The sequence below is a fragment of the Pristiophorus japonicus genome, chromosome 21, assembly GCF_044704955.1.
Source record: "Pristiophorus japonicus isolate sPriJap1 chromosome 21, sPriJap1.hap1, whole genome shotgun sequence".
NCBI lineage: Eukaryota > Metazoa > Chordata > Chondrichthyes > Pristiophoridae > Pristiophorus > Pristiophorus japonicus.
In genome coordinates this window covers 22,285,018-22,308,870 of record NC_091997.1, presented here as the reverse complement: position 1 = coordinate 22,308,870, position 23,853 = coordinate 22,285,018, and the positions used below count along the sequence as shown (strand labels likewise).

Sequence of the window (23,853 nt, the reverse complement as noted above, 5' to 3'; positions counted from 1 at the left end):
TCTACAAGAGCAAGTCAGAGGCTGGGCATTCTGCAGCAAGTGACTCACCTCCTGACTCCGCAAAGCCTTTCCACCATCTACAAGGCACAAGCCAGGAGCGTGATGGAATACTCTCCACTTGCCTGGATGACTGCCGCTCCAACACTCAAGAAGCTCAATACCACCCAGGACAAAGCAGCTTGCTTGATTGGCATCCCATCCACCACCTCAAACATTCACTCCCTCCATTACTGACGCACTGTGGCTGTGTTGTGTACCATCTACAAGATGCGCTGCAGCAATTCGCCAAGGCTTCTTCGACAGCACCTCCCAAGCCCATGACCTCTACCACCTAGGAGGACAAGAGCAGCAGGTGCATGGGAACACCATCACTTGGAGTTCACAGAAATTTCACTGAAAGTATCAAGATTTGCAAGATATTTCAACAATTTTAAAAGATCCCGAGACATCTGAATTGTTGAACTAAGGACAATACTAAAATATAATTAAAAGGTAGGCTTTTAAGTTGCATCTTGTCTACCAATATCCCTAGCTGCTTCTTTCACAGTGTGCACCTTCCTGATGAGATCAATGAAACCTGGTGAATTACAGTATTTCTTCCAGCAGATTTTTTAAACTTAATCACTATTTTTTTCTTTCTGCAGCAAACAACCATTTCTACCTTGCCCTCACAGGCACTGTAGAAAACTTTTGGTGCCTTTCTTGGATTCACTTTGCAGAAAGCATAAAAGGACAAAGTAGCTCTGGCAATTCATACAAGAAGCAAAAGCTTCAACAAAAATATCCATGACAAATGCTGGAATTTTTCCCCAGTCTGCCAAAACTTGTATTAAGCAACTTGCACATCATCTCAAGATTAGCTTGTTTACCAACAAAAAGCTTTCTCTTTCTATCACTAACCCAGAGAAGCCGATCAGCGAAGAATGGAACTGAGCAAAAAGTGGAATTTGTTTCAAGTTTTCAGCCACTGTCTGATGCAAATTAACCCTTCTAGAGCCAATTAAACAAATTACCACTTGCTTAAGTTGATACAATACCATGTTGAGAAATTCTACAGGTGCTCAAATGTGTTAACTATGTAATTCTCTCTTTCATCAACCAAAGGCCTAACAAAACCTAGCTGTTACTAGTGCAACTACTTCACAACCAGGCCTTCAGAGGCAACTATGTCCATACTGATCTTCCCACTGCAATGCATTAAACACCAACATGCACCTTGAACAATTTGTAACACTCCCTTCTCAAAAAGTAACATGATGGTTTTAGAAAGTAATTGAGAAAATAGTTTCAAATGTCAAAAACTGTAGATGTTGCTCTAAACAAAGTCTATAATTTTTGAATATAAACAATTTGTTAACAACTTTTAATACTATCAGCAGAATATAACCAAAATGTGCAACATATACAAATGCTGTATTTAAAAATCAGAATATTCAATAATAATCTGGTGAAAATTCTATAAAGTACTTTCAACTCCTACTCAGCAGACAGGTTGGTGTTTACAGAAGGAAATACGAAGTTTCACTTCTGCCCCCAAATATGTCCATTAGTAATAAGTAGTCTGATTCATTACATAGTTTTACAGCTAGACAAGAGGGCATTCAGATGGTTGGTTCCCATAGTGTTCAGTTTTTAAACTTTTCCTCAGACCCTGGGTACAAATCACACAATATAAAAATTGAATACCACTATTTTAGCAATTTAAACAAAGTCAGAACTTAGTGATAAACTTACTTCAAAGCTGCCATTTTGAAAGTGTCTCAATTTCTAAAACAGTGGTTATTAACTGAGTTCTTATGCATGACTGCATTTTGGAAAAATTCCAAACAGTTACCCTGACATCTATTAACATCTTTTTTCTTTGATTTGGCAATGATCACAATGACCACGACACTAATTTGCAAATAGCCTTAATGGAAACTTAGCATTTTAGACACATTGGTATTACCTTTCTTTTTTTTTGTCTAGAAGCAATCCAGGGTCCAATAAATAGCACTTTACAATCCCCACAAGTGTTGTATCTGTACTTCATTGGCTGTAAAGCGCTTTGAGACGTCCGGTGGTCGTAAAAGGCACGATATAATCGTGTCTCTTTTTTTCTTTTCTTAACACCATTTGGGGTGCTACTGCTGCAGATAGAAGAGGACAGGGGGATTCAGATCACAGTTCTCTTGAGGAATAGTAATCCATGCAGATGTGCCTGCAACAAGTGAAACCATATCACTTAGGCCATTTTCAGAAATCACAGACCATCAGCTTTTTGGGGATATGAATGCTTTTCTGTCCAATCATGTTCATTTAATGTAGCTACAACACTTGGACCAGGTTTGAAGCTTCGTTGCTAGTTCCAATTCCCTTTTTTTTTGGTACTCATCAGGGTGAGGGTTGTTAACACTGGGAAATGGAACAATTTCCCTTTCCAGTTGCCCGGTATCAACAGCATGTACTCGAAGGTCAGGCATAATACAGATAGATTCAAAGTAAAGCTCCCTCGACTCTTCTCCAATCTCAACAGCATTTACAACTGCACCAGAGAGATTTCATTTCCCACATCAGCCATGACCCAGGTGAAATGATGAATTGAGTATCAATTTACTGCTATTTTGTGCTATGGCTGCTCAAACTCATTTGAAATAGAACCCTTATATCCTGATAAACTAGATTCAAAGCCAGGTACCAGAGGTGAAAGATTAAGGTCAAACTCATTGCACCGTTACTGTACATTATGAACCCAAAATTTACGAGTACATTGATTCAGTTTTAAAAAAAAATCAATACCAGAGCATCACCTTATTACTGAAAATTTCAAAAGGCACGGTAGGTAGATTCTCAGATATATCAAATTTACTTTCCTCTAAGCAATTAAAATAGGATTGGCTATTCTATTGTGGAAGGAATACCAGTTTTATTCATACAGTAAGAGCTAGTAAGAGTGAGTGAGAGCTCAGATGAACAGAACCCCAAGAAAGGATGCAAAAGGCAGGAGGCAACAGAGCAGAGGAGCACTGGGGTAAGTGTAAACCACAAGGTAATAGGAAGGGACAATATGTATGAATATAAAGGGGCTGCAGGAGGGGTCTAAACTAAAAATCGTGGTTTAAAAACTAGTATTAAAACACTTTACCGAAACGCACGCAGCATTCAAAACAAAGTAAATGAGTTGACAGCATAAATCATTACAAATGGGTATGATTTGGTGACCATTACAGAAACATGGTTGCAGGGGGGCCAAGACTGGGAATTAAACATACAGGGGTATCTGACAATTCGGAAAGACAGACAAGAAGGGAAAGGAGGTGGGGTAGCTCTGTTAATAAAGGATGATATCAGGGCAGTTGAGAGAGACGATGTTGGCTCTAATGAACAAAATGTTGAATCATTGTGGGTGGAGATTAGAGATAGTAAGGAGAAAAAGTCACTGGTGGGCGTAGTTTATAGGCCCCCAAATAATAACTTCATGGTGGGGCGGACAATAATCAAGGGAATAATGGAGGCATGTGAAAAAAGAACGGCAGTAATCATGGGGGATTTTAACCTACATATCGATTGGTCAAACCAAATCGCACGGGGTAGCCTTGAGGAGGAATTCATAGAATGCATACGGGATTGTTTCTTAGAACAGTATGTTACAGAACCTACAAGGGAGCAAGCTATCTTAGATCTGGTCCTGTGTAATGAGACAGGAATAATAAACGATCTCCTCGTAAAAGATCCTCTCGGAATGAGTGATTACAGTATGGTTGAATTTGTAATACAGATTGAGGGTGAGGAAGTAGTGTCTCATACGAGCGTACTATGCTTAAACAAAGGGGACTGCAGTGGGATGAGGGCAGAGTTGGCTAAAGTAGACTGGGAACACAGACTAAACGGTGGCACAATTGAGGAACAGTGGAGGACTTTTAAGGAGCTCTTTCATAGTGCTCAACAAAAATATATTCCAGTGAAAAAGAAGGGCTGTAAGAGAAGGGATAACCAGCCGTGGATAACCAAGGAAATAAAGGAGAGTATCAAATTAAAAACCAATGCGTATAAGGTGGCCAAGGTTAGTGGAAAACTAGAAGATTGGGAAAATTTTAAACGATAGCAAAGAATGACTAAGAAAGCAATAAAGAAAGGAAAGATAGATTACGAAAGTAAACTTGCGCAAAACATAAAAACAGATAGTAAAAGCTTTTACCGATATATAAAACGGAAGAGAGTGACTGAAGTTAATGTTGGTCCCTTAGAAGATGAGAAGAGGGATTTAATGGGAAATGTGGAAATGGCTGAGACCTTAACCAATTATTTTGCTTCGGTCTTCACAGTGGAAGACACAAAAACCATGCCAAAAATTGCTGGTCACAGGAATGCGGGAAGGAAGGACCTTAAGACAATCACTAGGGGGGGTAGTGCTGGACAGGCTAATGGATCTCAAGGTAGACAATCCCCTGGTCCTGATGAAATGCATCCCAGGGTATTAAGAGATGGCGGAAGTTATAGCAGATGCACTCATTATAATCTACCAAAATTCTCTGGACTCTGGGGAGGTACCAGCGGATTGGAAAGCAGCTAATGTAATGCCTCTGTTTAAAAAAGGGGGCAGACAAAAGGCCTGTTAGTTTAACATCTGTAGTGGGGAAAATGCTTGAAGCTATCATTAAGGAAGAAATAGCAGGACATCTAGATAGGAATATTGCAATCAAGCAGACGCAACATGGATTCATGAAGGGGAAATCATGTTTAACTAATTTATTGGAATTCTTTGAGGATATAACGAGCATGGTGGATAGTGGTGTACCGATGGATGTGGTGTATTTAGATTTCAAAAAGGCATTCGATAAGGTGCCACACAAAAGGTTACTGCAGAAGATAAAGGTATGCGGAGTCAGAGGAAATGTATTAGCATGGATAGAGAATTGGCTGGCTAACAGAAAGCAGAGAGTCGGGATAAATGGGTCCTTTTCGGTTGGAAATCGGTGGTTAGTGGTGTGCCATAGGGATCGGTGCTGGGACCACAACTGTTTACAATATACATAGATGACCTGGAAAAGAGGACAGAGTGTAGTGTAACAAAATTTGCAGATGACACAAAGATTAGTGGGAAAGCGGGTTGTGTAGAGGACACAGAGAGGCTGCAAAGAGATTTAGATAGGTTAAGCGAACGGGCTAAGGTTTGGCAGATGGAATACAATGTCGGAAAATGTGAGGTCATCCACCTTGAAAAAAAAACAGTAAAAGGGAATATTATTTGAATGGGGAGAAATTACAACATGCTGCGGTGCAGAGGGATCTGGGGGTCCTTGTGCATGTTAGTTTGCAGGTGCAGCAGGTAATCAGGAAGGCAAATGGAATGTTGGCCTTCATTGCGAGAGGGATGGAGTTCAAAAGCAGGGAGGTCCTGCTGCAACTGTACAGGGTTATTGGTGAGGCCGCACCTGGAGTACTGCGTGCCGTTTTGGTCACCTTACTTAAGGAAGGATATACTAGCTTTGGAGGGGGTACAGAGACGATTCACTAGGCTGATTCCAGAGATGAGGGGGTTACCTGATGATAGATTGAGTAGACTGGGTCTTTACTCGGAGTTCAGAAGGATGAGGGGTGATCTTATAGAAACATTTAAAATAATGAAAGAGATAGACAAGATAGAGACAGAGAGGTTGTTTCCACTGGTTGGGGAGACTAGAACTGGGGGGCACAGCCTCAAAATACGGGGGAGCCAATTTAAAACCGAGTTGAGAAGTAATTTCTTCTCCCAGAGGATTGTGAATCTGTGGAATTCTCTGCCCAGGGAAGCAGTTGCGGCTAGCTCATTGAAAGTATTCAAATCACAGATAGATTTTTAACCAATAAGGGAATTAAGGGTTATGGGGAACGGGCGGGTAAGTGGAGCTGAGTCCATGGCCAGATCAGCCATGATCTTGTGAGTGGCGGAGCAGGCTCGAGGGGCTAGATGGCCTACTCCTGTTCCTAATTCTTATGTTATGTTCTTATGTAGAACCTTTTTACCCTTAAAGAAACAAGCACTGAATTTATAAACTCAGCAGTTTGATTTTTATTCTTCAGCATGTGGCTAAAATCCCACAGGAAATTAGACAAAGCTGCATGACTCATCTATATTTTATAAGAGGGCCTCTCAATCTTTTTGACCCATCAGATCCATTTTGATTTGTTTTTGAAGAGTGTTTAAAATGACATTAATGTTTTAGTATAGAATGTACAACATTCACAGTATCTTAAAAAAACCATTGGAGTGAGAATTATTTTAGATGGAATTCTCACATCCAAAAAGCCATTATTTATTGAAAACCTGATCACTATTATAATAATGAACACTGTAATTATACTAAAGCAAAATATTGTGGATGCTGAAATCTGAAATAAAAATAAATATAATTATACTGTTCATCCATTTATACAACTTGCATCTGACATATATCTGAGGGGCTCAAATTCACACTCAGCAAATAGCAACAAAATCAAGAGTTTAGCTTTTTCTCCTTTTACTTTCCCAGTCATCAAAAAGAATCAATCACAGCCCCAAGTCATTTTCAGCAACCATGTTGGTTCTTCTCACACTCCTAAAAGATCCCTAAAAGTAACATTTATATTATACATATAAAAATGTATTAATCTTACAATACATTGAGCCATTCTTAAGTGCCTCGGGCTTTCCTTCTGCTCCACAAGATTGTTCTGTTGGCCTTTCATAACAATACATTATGGACCTTCACACATGCACAACTTTGCCCTCATTGACGCACAAAACAAAGCAGCAGGATTTCCATGCACTAGTAATCCAGCACAAAACTGAAACGCTCCAAACAGTGACCTCGGCAGCCAAATCAAGCTGCAACATTGGAACGCAATCAACTCACATCTTACCACTCTTAAGTTGCTCCCTAAATAAGTTGGTTCACTTTATTAATCACACAGGTACTCTAAATTTAATAATTACTCACTTAATTTACATGCTGAATTTCATAATTTACTATTGGATTAGACTGCATGCCTTTCACGATCACCGAATGTACCAAAGCACTTTAGTCAATGTAGTCACTATTGAAATGTAGGAAACAGCAGCCAATCCTGTGCACAACAAAATGATAATGACCAAATAAGCTGTGTTAGTGATGTTTATTTGGCCAAGACACCAAGATAACCCCCTGCTCTTCTTTGTACTGCCATAAGATCTTTTATGTCCACCTGAGAGCGCAGACGGGGCCTCGCTTTAATGTCTCCTCTGAAAGACGACACCTCCGACAGTGCAGCATTCCCTCAGCACTGCACTGGAATGTCAGCCTAGATTTTTGTGCTCAAGTCTCTGGAGTCGGACTTGAACCCACAACCTTCTGACAGAGACAAGGCTGCTACCAACTGAGCCACAGCTGACTTTTAAATGACTCAATTAATATTAAATCATTTAATTATTCACTTAAAAAAGTTTGCATATGGAATAAATTAATGAGATCCTTGCTACTATTAATAACATTTCAGCTTGAATTTATTGATTTATAAATTCAGGTCTGTTCTTATAAACTAGTCCACGGGAGACGAACTAGTATATTGCTTACAAATATGATATCAGGACGTCCCAAAGGTCTTTACAGCCAATTAAGTACTTTAAAGTGTAGTCACAGTTGTAATGTAGGAAATGCAGCATCCAATTTGCGCATAGCAAGCTCCCATCAACAGTAATGTGATAATGACCAGATAAGCTGTTTTAGTTGGTTTAGGGATAAATATTGGCAGGACACCAGGGATAACTCCCCTGCTCTTCTTTCAAATAGCACCATGGGATCTTTTACAACCACCTGAAGGGGCAGATAAAACCTTCGTTCATATTCTCATCCTAAGGATGGCACTTCTGACAGTACTGCACAGGATTGTCAAGTCTAGCTTTTGTGCTCAAGTCTCTGGAGTGAGACTCAAACCACAACCCTCTGACTCAGAGGCAAGGACGCTACCAACTGAGCTGCGGTTGACATCTGAGCCACAGCTTTATAGTTATATAGAATACCCAATTTTGATATATTGCTTCTTTTTCATCTTACAAGTTTAAAATGAAACTCAAAATTCTACAATGTTTTTTATATTACAAAAGAGGATATCTACTTTAGAACTATTTTCTGCATCAGAAACTGAGGTTACAGTTAAAGATACGAGACATAGCCCAAGATCCTGTGTGACCTTCTTGCAGCATTACTAGGAAAAGAGAACCAACAGTGTAAACTAACTTGGTTTCATACTTGTACTGCTTACCACTTTTAACTTTATGAATGTTGCACAAGTACAAAACCACACCTGAATAATAGGATACTGAGCCTACTAAAGTTCATGTTCAAATAGCACTTTTAAAAAAAAATATATAAACCAAACCCATAATGTTTGTATTTTAATAAATGATGTAGCACTCAAAGGAGGTCATTTGGCCCATCGTGCCTCTGCCGGCTCTTTGAAAGAGCTATCCAATTAGCCCCATTCCCCTGCTCTTTCCCCATAGCCCGGCAACTCTTTTCCTTCAAGTATTTATCCAATTCCCTTTTGAAAGTGATCATTGAATTTTCGACCACCATCCTTTCAGGCAGCGCATTCCAGATTTTGGTGGCACAGTTGTAAGAGGCAGCATAAGAGTATTTGTGGGAAAGGACAAATGATGTCCCAGAGATCAGTACTGGAGACCATAATAGTGTCCTCTTGCCTTTCAATCCATCCACACTGCTTCATATGAATCTGCAGAATATCAAATTCAGCCTTGAAACCTGTCTACTACTTGCGAATACAAAGCAGTTTCTCAACGCTAAGGAGGCACATGAACAGTATGAAATCTTAAAAAGTCCAGCCAGGTGGCAAAATTCCAGGTGCACAGCACAGATGTATATATCTGCCAATGTAAAACTTGCCTTACACAAGGCCAGAGTGTAAAGAGCATTTACATGCAGTAAAAAGAACATTTTTACTGCTGCACATTCCATATTGAAATTCACTAAGAATTTGAGCATTATTGTCTTAAAAAAAACAGGGAACATCTTCTGCAAAGGACAATGCTCTATGTTCTCATTATCTTCACACTTTTTTTTTTAAATAAGTGATCCGTTCACATCTATGTCTATCCAACTTAAATCATAAGAAAACAGGAGTGACCTGGAGAAAAAAAGTACTCGTCTTCCCCAAGAGAAACCACCAGCTCTCCACCATTTCCCTCTCCTCATAACTGAGAAATCATGTGAAGGAATCAGACACAAAATGCATTCGCCATACTATGGCCTAATCAATCATCATAGGCGGTCGCTCGTATCGAGGATGACTTGCTTCCACGCCAAAAAGGGATGAGTTCACAGGTGTTTCAATGAAGGACCTAATATTCCAGGTCCTGAACTACATGTTGAAGGGTGGAAGATGCCTGTGCGTGGATCTTTTTAACATGTGGTGCACCAATATACCATTAGACAACATTTTAAAAATATCCAGATGACAGAAACAAGTCAAAATGTTACCAGTTTCAAAGACACACTAATGGAAACTTTGCAATGCAAATACAGCTTTAAATATTAAACACCAACTTGTATTGATATAGCCAGCACCGAACAAGCCAATAACACAATTAGGCACAGGCTGCTTATGCACCTTCTGGATAAGTGGCTAAGTAACAGTAGAGACAATTTCAAGGCACATATAGGAAACCAACAGGGAGGTAGGGCACAGACAGTTGACATAAAAGGGACATTCTCATTGGTAGGAAAGTGGTGTCCCAGAGATCAATATTAGAGACAGCTTTTTTAAACTTAATATACATGGCGTGGATTTAGGAATACAGTAGTATATCCAAATTGCTAAACGAGGTTGTATGGTCAATTGTAAAGAGAAGCAAAAAGGGTAAGAGGGCATAGATTAAGCCAGTATGTGAAATAATGGCAGATACAATTTAATGTAACCAGTAAAAGTAGTTCACTTTGCATTTAATAGCCCAGAAATTCCAACCTCCGGGTCCACACGGAGTGTGTATGGACCCGCGAAGGCATTACAAAAGCCGATTTTCAGCATATGATGCGCATGCGTTGAAAACTGACTTTTCTGATCGGTCAAGCTGGAATGCGACAGATCCAATGCATCTCCACATTCAGGACATTCGCATGGGCAAGATTGCGGTATTTACCCTCATCTTGCCCAGGCGGATGTCCTGAAAACTCTAGCGCCTGATAAAAGCAGGTGCATAGCCTACTTTTACAGGCGTAAGAGATTTAAAACATAAAAAATAAAATTTTAAAACCACATTTTATTTTTAAAAACCCTGCCCACTACATTAAATTTATTTTAATGCATAATTTAAAAAAAGAAAAATTAGAAAAATATATATTTAATACATAAATAACTAACTTAAATATGTTGTGTATTTTTTTTAATTAATTTTTTGGGGGTGTTTCTCATTTATAATAACGGGAACTCCAACTTACGGAGTTCCCATTATTATGAGTGAGAACATACTTTACCTTGATTGGCTGCCCAGAGCCATGTGACTACAGATCCAGCCCTACGCACGTTCTGATGTGCACGCGCTGCGACTCGCAGTCAGTGGAAGCCTCAGGACCAGGATCTCTCGTGGGCGCAGCAGCTTCAGTTAAGTGTGCTTTTTTCTAGAATCCAGTCGAACGCCCGCGGGAAGGAGAAACTGGGATTTCTGGGCCTATGGCAAATGAGAGTACAATCCAAATGGGGAAACACAGAGGGATGGGAGGGAGTTCTAGATTAACAAAAGGATTTCGAGGTCCAGATGCAGAAGTCATTAAAAACTAGTTTGCAAGTCAAAAATGCAAACCATCATGAGATACAGAAAGGACGTGATACCTCAACTATACAAAGCTCATTAGGAAAATTATATTGTTCTGGGCTCACCCTAGCTCAGGAAGAATGTATAGGCCTTAGTAACAGGCTAGTGGCAATAATCAAGAATAGTTGGGATGGAGGAACGCAGCTACATCAACGGTATAACTAAATGGGTAAATCAGATGAGGCAATTAAACATTAATATGGACTGAGGCATTTCAAATAACAAAGAAAATTAGAAATGGAATGACTGTTCTCCTTCAGTAATGCAATAAAGAACAAGAGGATATCAAATTCCAGTTAAGCTAGTTAAATGCAAATCCAGAAAGAAATTTGTTCCTGCAAATGGCCGTGAGAATATGGAAGAAACTGCTCCAAAAGCCATGCTAAGTGAGATGGTTAAAAAGGAGATAAATACATAATTGGAAAGCAAGTGCATTAAGGGATTATGAAGAAAAGGCAGGGAATTGCAATTAAAAAGCTCCATGATGAAGGAAACAGTGGAATGGGTTCAATGGACTAAATGCCCTACTCCTGTTCCTATCTTTCTCACTTACTAATCTATTTTTAAACAAGCTTTAAATGTTGTTCTCTCGAATAGAAACATTGGTGGAGTTCCACGGACAACAGAAGTCTGCTAATCTGCGTCAATAATAAATCAAAATGGTTATGGTCTTCAAATCACAAAGGTGGTCAAAAAACACTATTTTCCAAGGTGGTGCAGAGCATGTGCAGTCAAAAATAGTGTTGACTTAAGGTCCATTATTGGAAGTAAATAAAATCTTAGTTCCTTTAAGTGCTGCTTAATCAACTATGAAAATACCACAACAGAAAGCCACCAAAGGCACAAGTTTACTACTCCACAGATTCTGCCTGACCCACGAGATTTCCAGCATTTTTTGTTTTTATTATAGCACAAATTTGCTATTTGTTTAGATTGTCACAAAACCCTACTTCAAGCTCGAGTAATATTGACAATAGTTAAAATCCCAGATCTAACCTGTAACTAGGACTGAACAATACTATCCAAAAGTTAATTTCATTGCCTACCAGATCTATGTGCAACGGAAGTTCAGCCTACAGCTGTATAAACATGGCCCCTTCAGTTATTTTGAAGTTCCTTCTTTCAGTCCACTGTGGAGTTAACCATAAATTGAATTAAATAATTCTCACCTAGAGCCTTATCTGGTTAGCCGCTCACCAAATAGATTCTACATTTTTGTGCTGACAATTCCCATCCAACAAGTTAATTGAGCAATTCTAATGAGAACATAGCTTGAGACTATGCTAATCTCAACATTGATAACTAGTTTAAAACTTACTATCTGTGCATGTATAAATCGAAGTTAAAACATTACACAGTGGAGATTGGGAAACAAAGACAAGGGGCCGAAAATTGCAGTAGGCGGCATACCTCCGGAGTACGCCTCCGACCTGCGAAAGGAATCCGTACCTACCTGATGGCAGCGAGGCTGCGAAAACTTGCCGTCTGAAGCGGCGCGGCTGCGGTGAGCGGAATAGCCCACGGATCCCAGGGACGCAGGCAGCACGAAGTGTACCCGAGATCACGTGGACCTCCAATCACAGAATTTAATTTTAATCATTTCCGAAGGGAATCCCGTAAATGAGATTTAATGGAATCGAGAAATCAGATTTAATTACAATTTATAGGATTGAAATTTAATTTGTAATTAGCTTCATTCCACCAACCTCACCAAAAATTTAATTTTTGGACATTAAATCGCCCATCCGGGCCAATATTTGCAGAAACTCATTTGTTACAATGTGTATATATAATTTCCGATATGAAAATTTTAAAATCATGCTTGAGCTATCCTCTCACACGCAACATTTCCATACACAATTGCTGGACAGTCGGCGGGCAAATAGCCCAACTCTGCGCCAGAAATTGCTTTTATGTGGGCCGTGCAGATGGCCTGTTAATTCCTACATTAACAGACCACAAGTCCGGATTTTGCACATGCATATGAGGAAATCCCAAACCTCCGGTGGATTTTAAAGGAGGCATGACAGCATACTTCGAGTATGCTGCCATACCGACCGCAAAATCCAGGCCAAGATTTGAGCTTAGGTTCTTGTTGCTTTTTATGAACAAAAATTGTGGGTTTATTGTTTTTTATGGTTTATGATCTACGTCACTTTCCCCCCCCCCACCTCAATACTCTAGCCTTGAAAATACGGGAAGTGCAATGTAGGAGATAAACCTACTTGGAACTGCACAGCACAGTAAAATGAAAGCTTTATACTATACATTATATTATCTTAGCTGTGATATTCAATTGTGGTTATAATGTCCCAATTTAATGCATCCGGACGTATAATGACGTTTCACAGTCCAGCATGTTTTTAAATTGTGTTTTAAATTGACTGGCTACATTGTCCATGACTTTGTAATACTAGGTCAAGTGATTTGGTATGGTGCACCATCCTGCAACATATTCTGTTCATTGATATACTTCATACAATGCAATTTGGTGTCTGAGAAGCACAATTTCGTACGTTAAAAAGTCCCGAAGTTAGAAAATGCCAGTTTTAAGTGTGTCTAGATCATACACTATATTTAATATCTGTGCTAATCCACTGGCAGATTAACTTTTCAAAGGCTGTACAGTGTATTGTTACTGTTTTTGTTGAATACAGTGACCAGGATAAAAAGGGCATCAATAGCCACTATAGTGATAATAGTGTGCCTTGCTTTATTTAACTGTGGGTCAGCAGAACCACAAAGAATCAACACACTGATATGTTACAACACTAACGTCTGGATACAAAACCAAAATTTCCTTTCTTTCATCAACTGAGTAGTAAGTGGAAGTGCTTACGTTTAATAACTATCTGATGTGGGCTACCAACCCAAAGAACTTGCATATCTCAATTATTGACCATTGTGCAACACAAGCTCTGATTGAGCAAAGCTAAAAGGCCTCTTTTTCTTTCCATTGTCAACGGTGCCTTTCATCTACAACGTGTTGATATTTCAACAATAGATTTATAAGTCTCCACATGAGCATGACTGCTTGTGAGATGAATGTTTGCTTCGTGTGTTTTATATATTTATATGTATAGCATCGAAGCACTGATCACACTCGACCAGCTTTGTTGGGCGGGCCACATTGTCCGCATGCCCGGCACAAGACTCCCAAAGCAAGCGATCTACTCGGAACTCCTACCCAACAAGTGAGCTCCAGGCTGGCAGAGGAAATGTTTCAAGAACACCCCTCAAAGCCTCCTTGATAAAATGCAACATCCCCACCGACACCTGGGAGCCCCTGGCCAAACACCACCCTAAGTGGAGGAAGAGCATCCGGGAGGGCGCTGAGCACCTCGAGTCTTGTCGCCGAGAGCATGCAGAAAACAAGCGCAGGCAGCGGAAGGAGCGTGCGGCAAACCAGACTCCCCGCCCACCCTTTCCTTCAATGACTGTCACAGGTGGGACAGACAGAGACTGTAATTCCCATATTGGACTGTTCAGTCACCTGAGAACTCACTTTTGAAGTGGAAGCAAGTCTTCCCCGATTTCGAGGGACTAACTATGATGTATATAAATATATAAAAGGAACCTGGTTTAGTTATTTGAAGGAACAGAGGGGGTTGATGAAGGTATTGCAGTAGGTGTGATGTGTGTATATATGCATTTGCTAAAATATCACATAAAAGACCTGTTTGGGGGGGAAAAAGCACATGGTATTAAAAGGGCACTAGTAACTTGGGTAGGTAATTGGCTAAGGGATGGGAAGGAGGCAGAGAGTCATAGTGAACAGATGTTTTTACTGACTGGAGAGAAGTATGAAGTGTGGTTCCCCCAATGGTCGGTATTGGGACCATTGCTTTTCTTGTTATATATAAATAACCTGTAGAGGGGTAGTCCCCTCACTGTTTGCACATAATATAATTATCTTATTACACTACAATGTAGCCAGTAGTTTTTTTTAAAAACCTGCTGGACTGTGGAACTTCAAATGATCACATTAATATTTAATGTATCCTGATAAGATAAGTTAGTTCAATCTGTCTTTGCGTCGAGTTCAGGAAGGACACCCTCACCGACACAATCTTGTGTTTCCAACCGTGATGCAAATCTGTAATAATTCCCAATAATTTGCACAGAGCAAAGAATTGGCTTAAAAACGGCAGGTGAAGCAAGAGAAATCACTTTTAGCGAAGAGATAATTTCTAACAGTACTGTAGGTAAAACAGTACTGTATATGCAGTGGGAGTAGCAGCAACATTGAAATCACTTTATATAGATCAGCAGAAGATATCTTTACTGTGAAAGAGTATTTGAAAAATCAAGAAAAATATTGGTTACGAACTAGCTTCAAAGATTTCTAAAAGGAATACACCAAATTAAGGCTCTCCAAATCCCCCGTAAAGTATTTATAGGAAATATCACATCAAAATCTAACTTATGGTTATATTCCCTTTAATCACACGTCTTCATTTCTCCGATGTGGCATCTTATCAAAAGCCTCGAGAATAAATATATGCGATATCTATGCACTCTGACTTTCAAAAAAAGATTAAAATAGTATAGGCAATCCCTCGTGACGAGGATGACGCTCTTCACACCAAAAAAAATGGGCTCACAATGAGTGTTACCATGGGTTACATCTTAAAGGGTGGAAAATGCCTGTGCGTGGATTTAAAAAAAAACGTGTGGTGACTGTTGCACACCAGCCACCACACGGGCTTGACAGAACTAGGTCTTGGTCCAGTGGCGAGAATTGACCCAAGACGACTGGAGACCAAGCTCTGTTGCACCTCCCCTGGACGCAGACACAGCTGCTGTTAAATGCTGTGCTGCTCCTGGGCCACGACCCCTCTGTTGTTACATACTGCGCCACTCCTGGGCCACGGCGTCGCCGCTGTTAAATGCTGCGCCACTCCTAAGCCACGACCCCGATTATAACTTAGCGCTACAAATAGTAATCAAAGCATTTTGAAAATAATACTTACCATGTTTTATCTTATCTTGGAAAAATAACTTCTATATCATGATGTTTATCATAACTATTAAAATAGGCAAACATAAGCTGCCATTCTGAAGCATGGCATCGCTACAATGGGGGGAAATAAGGGGCATGCGGCTCTTCAAAGTTCAGTGCAGAAACATAACATTATGCAGTACTGAGCCACAGAGATCTGAGAAATCTTTGATTCTATTCCTGATCTGTGAAGATGTACTTAGCTGCTTTTCTATTAGCATTATTTTAATTCAGATTCTGGCAACATGTTCAAGAGCCAAGTTCTGGCATTCGTGCATCCAGCTCCCTTATACCAACAGTCAACTCATGAACCCAAGACTGGGTCTATAAGCCTACTTTATCACAGTAGCTTGAATTACAATTTTATTTAAATTTTGCTAACACACAATTACAGACAAAGGCTGGTTAGCGAGCACGGCAACAAAATTCAACAGATTTATTATAAAAAAGATACATCTGCATTGGGCCAGATAATTCACTAATAAACTGATGTTTGTGCAACATATACTTAGTGGATTTGTGTTCATAGCCTGATAGCAAAATCTGTCAGTCAAAGCAGTGCATTCTCTAATTAACACGCACTACTTATTACTGTCAGTTTTAACTGCTGCTTGTTCAAATCAATAGAAAGTTGATTCGGACTTCCTTTGAACTGGGCCACACATATAAAACAATGCATTCAGCAGTGAATGCCAGATAACTGTCAGGATAGAATTTGCACACAGAATGAGCAGTGAGGAAACGGATTTGCATGTCGTCATAAAATGCAAAGTATTGTTCCATATCAAAATAATTTGTAAAAGTAACACAGGCAGGGAAAAAATATGGAGAATCCAGAATTTTTTGTCCTTTTCTTTGCTGAAAAATCATAGAAGTATTCTAGGAATTTCCCCCTGAATACAGTGCAGGCAGGAATGTTTCGTTCCCATTCCTGCCCGGGACTTGGGTAGACAGGGCATCATTTCAAAGTATGCAGCTGATACGAAACTTGGAAATGAAGTAAACAATGAGGCAGACAGTAACAGGCATCAGGAAGAGACACAGACTGGTGGAATGGGCAGGCACATGGCAGATAAAATTTAACGCGGAGAAGTGTGAAGTGATGCATTTTGGTAGGAAGAATGAGAGGCAATATAAACTAAATGGAACAATTTTAAGGGGGGGGGGGGAGGGGTGCAGGAACAGAGAGACCAGGGGGTGTACATCTACAAATGTTTGAACATGGCAGAACAATTTCAGAACTGAAAAAAGTATATGGGATCCTTGACTTTATTAATGGAGGAAGAGTGTACAAAAGCAAGGAATCTTTATAAAACACTGGTTTAAGCCCGAGCTGGAGTACTGTGCTCAATTCTGGGCACCACACTTTAGGAAGGTTGTCAAGGTTTTGGAGAGGATGCACAAGAGATTTACAAGAATGGTACCAGGGATGAGGGACTTCATTTACATGGATAGACTGGCAAAGCTGTGGTTGTTCTCCTTAGACAGAGAAGGTTAAGAGGAGATCCGTTGGGGTTGTTCAAAATCATGAATAATTTACTCTTTCAAAATCAAAGAAAAGCAGTTTCCAGTTGCAAAAGGGTTGGTAACCAGAGGACATAGATTTATGATTGGCAAAAGAACCAAAGGCAACATGAGGAAACTTTTTTTTTTAAATACACAGCAAATTGTTGTGATCTGGAATGCACTACCTGAAACGGTGGTGGAGGCAGATTCAATAGTAACATTCCAAAGATAATTGAATAAATACTTGCAGGGGGAAAAAAAGGGCTATGGGAAAAGAGCAAAGACTGGGATTAATTGGATAGCGCTACCAAAGAGGGGCCAAACGGCCTCCTTTTGTGCTGTATCATTCTATGAAGCTTACAGCACAATTGCGACCATTAGGTCCTTTGCATCAGTGCCAGCTCTTTGTTAGAGCAATCCAGAACTACCACCACAGTCCTTTCTTGGGCCTGTACCTTCCTCTGCTTCAAATAGCTATCTATGGTTCCCTTAAAAGGTGCAATAGTCTCGACCTCAACTACTCCCTGTTGCAAAACATTTCATGCCCCAGCAATTATACAGCAGGATAAAGTATGGTTCCGCAGATGCTGGCAGCTCTCCAGTAATAATCTCATAACAGATGAGCCTGATCACGTCCTCATTGGACTTTCATACTTGTGCACTTTACAGCACAGAACACTGGACAACAATCACATAATCTTTATCCTCCTCACCCAAGGGCACGAGCGCCACCGAGGCAGAGATGAGCCAGCTCAACACAGACCAAACTTTGGGACCTCCAGGTATATACACACCACACTTGGGTGCATTTAGCCAAAAAAATCACCAGGCCAGCTATAATTTTTTAAATATAAAATCGTGCAAAACAGACAGATTACCAGATGCAGCTCAGACACCAGTGAAAAATCAGAATCCAATCGGGTCATTTTTGATAATGTTTCTTAACTAGTACTGTACTGTGCTCGGGACGTTTCACCAAGTTAAAGGCGCTATATAAATACAAATTGTTGTTGTACTCAGCACAGCAAGAAGAAAGGAAGACAAACTTGGATTTATCAAGCTCCTTTCACGACTACCGGATCTCTCAAAGCACTTTACAGTCAATGAAGTATTTTTGGAGTGTAGTCACTGTTTAATGTGGGAAACGCGGCAGCCAATTTGCACACAAGCAAGCTCCCACAAATAGCAATGTGATAATGACCAGATAATCTGTTTTTTATGTTATGTTGATTGAGGGATAAATATCACCCTGCTATCAGCCACTGGGAAAGTCCTCCTCAACAGTCTTCTCCCTGTGGCAGAGGAGCTCCTTCCGGAGTCGCAGTGCGGATTTTGTCCCCTACACGGCTCAATGGACATGATTTTTGTAGCGCGACAGTTGCAGGAAAATTGCAGGGAACAGCGCTGGCCCTTGTACATGGCCTTCTTTGACCTTACAAAGGTCTTTGACACCGTCAACCGCGAGGGTCTATGGGAGAGTCCTCCTCTGTTTCGGATGCCCCCAAAAGTTCGTCAACATCCTCCGCTTGCTCCACGATGACATGCAGGCCATCATCCTTACCAACGGATCCATCACAGATCCAACCCACATACGGACAAGGGTCAAACAGGGTTACGCCATTGCCCCAACCCTCTTCTCAATCTCCTTCACTGCCATGCTCCACTTCAGTCAACAAGCTCCCCGCTGGAATGGAACTAAACTACAAAACCAGTGGGAATCTGCTCAACCTTCGTTGTCTCCACGCCAGGTCGAAGACCACACCAACCTATCGTCGAGCTACAGTACGCGGACGACGCCTGCGTACGCGCACAGAGGCTGAACTCCAGGACGTATTTACTGAGGCATACAATCATGGGCCTTATGCTAAACATCCGAAAGACAAAGGTCCTCCACCACAGCCTGTCCTCGCCGCACAGCACTGCCCCCCCAGTCATCAAGATCCAAGGCACGGCCCTGGAAAACATGGACCACTTCCCACACCTCGGGAGCCTCTTAACAAGAGCAGACATTGATGAGGAAATTCAACACCACCTCCAGTGCAGCCTTCGGCTGCCTGAGGAAAAGTGTGCTTGAAGACCAGGCCCACAAAACTATCACCAAGCTCATGGTCTACAGGGCTGCAGTAATACCCGCCCCTCCTGTATGGCTCAGAGACATGGACCATGTACGTTAAACACCTCAAGTCGGCTGGAGAAATACTACCAACGATGTCTCCGCAAGATCCTGCAAATCCCCTGGGAGGACAGATGCACCAACATTAGCGTCCTCGACCAGGTCAGCATCCCCAGCATTGAAGCACTGACCACACTCGATCAGCTCCGCTGAACAGGCCACATAGTTTGCATGCCAGACATGAGACTCCTTCACGGCAAACGAGCCAAAGGTGGGCAGCGGAAACGTTAGAAGGACACCCTCAAAGCCTCCCTTATAAAGTGCAACATCCCCACCGACACCTAGGAGTCCCTGGCCAAAGACCGCCCTAAGTGGAGGAAGTGCATCCAGGAGGGCACTGAGCACCTCGAGTCTCGTCGCCGAGAGCATGCAGAAATCAAGCGCAGGTGGCGGAAAGAGCGTGCGGCAAACCAGTCCCACCCATCCTTTCCCTCAACGACTATCTGTCCCACCTGTGGCAGAGATTGTGGTTCTCGTATTGGACTGTTCAGCCACCTAAGAACTCATTTTGAGAGTGGAAGCAAGTCTTCCTCGATTCCAAGGGACTGCCTTTGATGATAATGATTGGCCAGGACATCAGGGATAACTCCCCTGCTCTTCTTTGAAAAAAGTGCCACAGGATCTTTTACACCCACCTGAGAGCAGACGTCGGTTTGTCATCTCATCCAAAGACGGCACCTCCGACAGTGCAGCACTCAATCAGTACTGCACTGTCAGCCGAGATTTTGTGTGTTTAAGTCCCTGGAGTGGGACTTGAACCCACAACCTTCTGACTCAGGCGAGTGTGCTACCCACTGAGCCACAGCTGACACGGTTTAATTGTATGAATAGTCCACAAAACACAATCAGTTAAACTGAAAATATATTGCAGCTTTTGTAAGGTAACCAAGCAGACCAATGTGGCGAAATATTAATTTGCACAAAATTTTGAGCTGGTATTCAATATTAAACACGATGGAGGTGCACTTTCGCATATGGATTGGAAAATAATCATGGATAGTTTGGATGGCGGGGGAAAATTATTACAAAAATATATGCTCACATTTATTATATTCCAATGCTCAGATAGGTAAATGGTGCAGTTACAAGTGAACACCTGACGTTAAAGCAGTGGGATTGTTTTTGTTTCATGCACGTTCTGGAGAAACTAAAATGCTCCTCAGAATGTTGGACACATTTTTGAAAAACGTAGCAAAGAGTTTCACAAGTAGAAAAACATTTTCAGATTAGCCAAAGCATATGCCATGGAGAAAATACTGCAGTCTGTTCTGACACCAACTGACTGTTCTTCACCAACTCTGAATACATTTTTTCTGGCAGCTGATGGAGTGTAAATGGAAAAATCATCTTTTATTTCTCGACTTGCCCCATTACCATCTCCTGTTGCCTTAGACCATCATCCCTTTTGTCCCTTAATCACTCCGACCTTCCATCCGATCATAGACCTTCTCTTTTGTACTTTCCTCCCACCCTGACACTTGCTTAAAAATCTGTTGCATCTCTTAACGTTTTCCAGTTCAGACGAAGGGTCATCGACCTGAAACATTAACTCTTCTCTCTCTCTTTCTCTCCACAGATGCTGCCTGATCTGATGAGTATGTCCCTGTCTTTATTTCAGATTTCCAGCATCTGCAGTATTTTGCTTTTGTCTGAATACATTTCTCTAGTCACAAACTTTTGAATTACTTGCAGAGATTCAAGGTTGTGGGAAAAATGGATTGTCAAGAACACACTTTCAACAGTTTTCCTTTTGTTAAGTTTAGCGCCATTTAAATTTAAAATGTTAAATCTTAAGCGTCCCAAGTTTTTGACTGATTCTGTTTAAGATAACACAGGTCTAGGACTTAAGGTAGGATGATCCAACTCACCAGAACTGCCTTAGGCTAGAGCAGCCAAGCAGCACCCACTGCATTATGGTTACTTCCTGTTTACCCATACATAATCTACAAGAGGACTCTAAGGGCTAGACTTTCGGCACATCGCCCATTTAGCACCCATATAATAGCAGAGATGCAGGCTATCGCCCATATTTGTTGAAAAGTGGAAACTAGCGTCCGATTATCGCCCATTTATCACCGGCCCAACTTTATTTAAAAACTCGACCTGCATCACCCGGCCTACTTTATTTTAAAAAATATGACGTCCTCCTCATGCAAGGCCAAGAATAGTGCTTATAATGGGAACTTGCGCCCGATTATGGCCCAGATTACATAAGAACATAAGAATTAGGAACAGGAGTAGGCCATCTAGCCCCTCGAGCCTGCTCCGCCATTCAACAAGATCATGGCTGATCTGGCCGTGGACTCAGCTCCACTTACCCGCCCGCTCCCCATAACCCTTAATTCCCTTATTGGTTAAAAATCTATCTATCTGTGACGTGAATACATTCAATGAGCTAGCCTCAACTGCTTCCTTGGGCAGAGAATTCCACAGATTCACAACCCTCTGGGAGAAGAAATTCCTTCTCAACTCGGTTTTAAATTGGCTCCCCCGTATTTTGAGGCTGTGCCCCCTTGTTCTAGTCTCCCCGACCAGTGGAAACAACCTCTCTGCCTCTATCCCTAAGATCACCCCTCATCCTTCTGAACTCCAACGAGTAAAGACTCAGTCTACTCAATCTATCATCATAAGGTAACCCCCTCATCTCCGGAATCAGCCTAGTGAATCGTCTCTGTACCCCCTCCAAAGCTAGTATATCTTTCCTTAAGTAAGGTGACCAAAACTGCACGCAGTACTCCAGGTGTGGCCTCACCAATACCCTATACAGTTGCAGCAGGACCTCCCTGCTTTTGTACTCCATCCCTCTCGCAATGAAGGCCAACATTCCATTTGCCTTCCTGATTACCTGCTGCACCTACAAACTAACTTTTTGGGATTCATGCACAAGGACCCCCAGGTCCCTCTGCACCTCAGCATGTTGTAATTTCTCCCCATTCAAATAATATTCCCTTTTACTGTTTTCCCCCCCGCCACCCCCCACAAGGTGGATGACCTCACACTTTCCGACATTGTATTCCATCTGCCAAACCTTAGCTCATTCGCTGAATCTATCTAAATCTCTTTGCAGCCTCTCGGTGTCCTCTACACAACCCACTTTCCCACTAACCTTTGTGTCATCTGCAAATTTTGTTACACTACACTCTGTCCCCTCTTCCAGGTCATCTATGTATATTGTAAACAGTTGTGGTCCCAGCACCGATCCCTGTGGCACACCGATTTCCAACCCGAAAAGGACCCATTTATCCCGACTCTCTGCTTTCTGTTAGCCAGCCAATTCTCGATCCATGCTAATACATTTCCTCTGACTCCGCGTACCTTTATCTTCTACAGTAACCTTTTGTGTGGCACCTTATCGAATGCCTTTTGAAAATCTAAATACACCACATCCATAGGTACACCTCTATCTACCATGCTCGTTATATCCTCAAAGAATTCCAGTAAATTAGTTAAACATGATTTCCCCTTCATGAATCCATGCTGTGTCTGCTTGATTGCACTATACAGCCAATCAAGTACTCCCGGAGTACAGCCACTGCTGCAATGCGGAAAATGTGGCAGCCAACCTGCGCACAGCATTCGGCATTTCGCCGTTAATTCGCCCAAATGATCGCCGGCCCAAAAATACGGTGACGAAAAGCTGCAATAACTCGACACTACGGGGAGGATCTGTAGTAAAAGGTTGTCAGGAGAATCAATTTGGGAGTGATTTTAATGGCCTTTTTGACTCTTGCCAATCATCTAATCACATTTGTATTTATTGAGGAAAGATTAAGGGCATTTATAGCGATTTATAGTGATGGGGCCTGTAATTTCTCAACCAGTATTGATCACTAATCACATGCTGCAGAATAGAGATGGGAGAATAAAATGAGAAAAGTTACATACAAGTACATCGCTGTAATGTCAGGGTCAATATTAATCATGGGTTTTCCCCCCTCTGGTCCACAGTACAAGCAGAAGCAGAACTAGGGTATGACATCCCTTGAGAAAGGAAATGGAGTTCACCTCAGTTGGCTGATAGATTTTATTTTATAAAGCAACAGGGGCTAGAATAAAAGAAAGGTTCTATTATGTCATTGATGGGGACCAGGTCCCCTGTTCTCTCGGTCAGCCCCCGTGGGAAAAGTTCTTTGCCTGAAAAAAAACACGCATGCGTACAACGGCCGTTGCAATGGATGCCAGCCTTGCACGACTGAATATATCGCTAAGGCCCATTTCACATCGCTAAGGCTATCACCCAAATTAAAAAGGCGAAACTAGCGGTTTTTAAAATTGCCGATATTCCAGCAATCCTGAAAAATAAAAAAAGCACTAAGGCCAGAAATATCACCCAATTTGGGGCGATAGCGACCATAGTGGAAAGCCTAG

The 23,853-nt window shown here is 41.4% G+C and overlaps 1 protein-coding gene across 6 annotated transcripts in view; it reads right to left on the bottom strand.

Moving 5' to 3' along the window:
* spop (speckle type BTB/POZ protein) overlaps positions 1–23,853 on the bottom strand; it is a 350,668-nt gene that overhangs the window by 84,853 nt on the left and 241,962 nt on the right. Inside the window, exon 2 of one of the 6 annotated variants that reach the window (XM_070864472.1) lies at positions 1,949–2,129. The exons of the other annotated variants lie outside the window; for them this stretch is intronic. The gene's annotated coding sequence lies outside the window, so the exon portion shown is untranslated. The remainder of the gene's footprint in view (positions 1–1,948; positions 2,130–23,853) is intronic. 6 annotated transcript variants of the gene reach the window in all.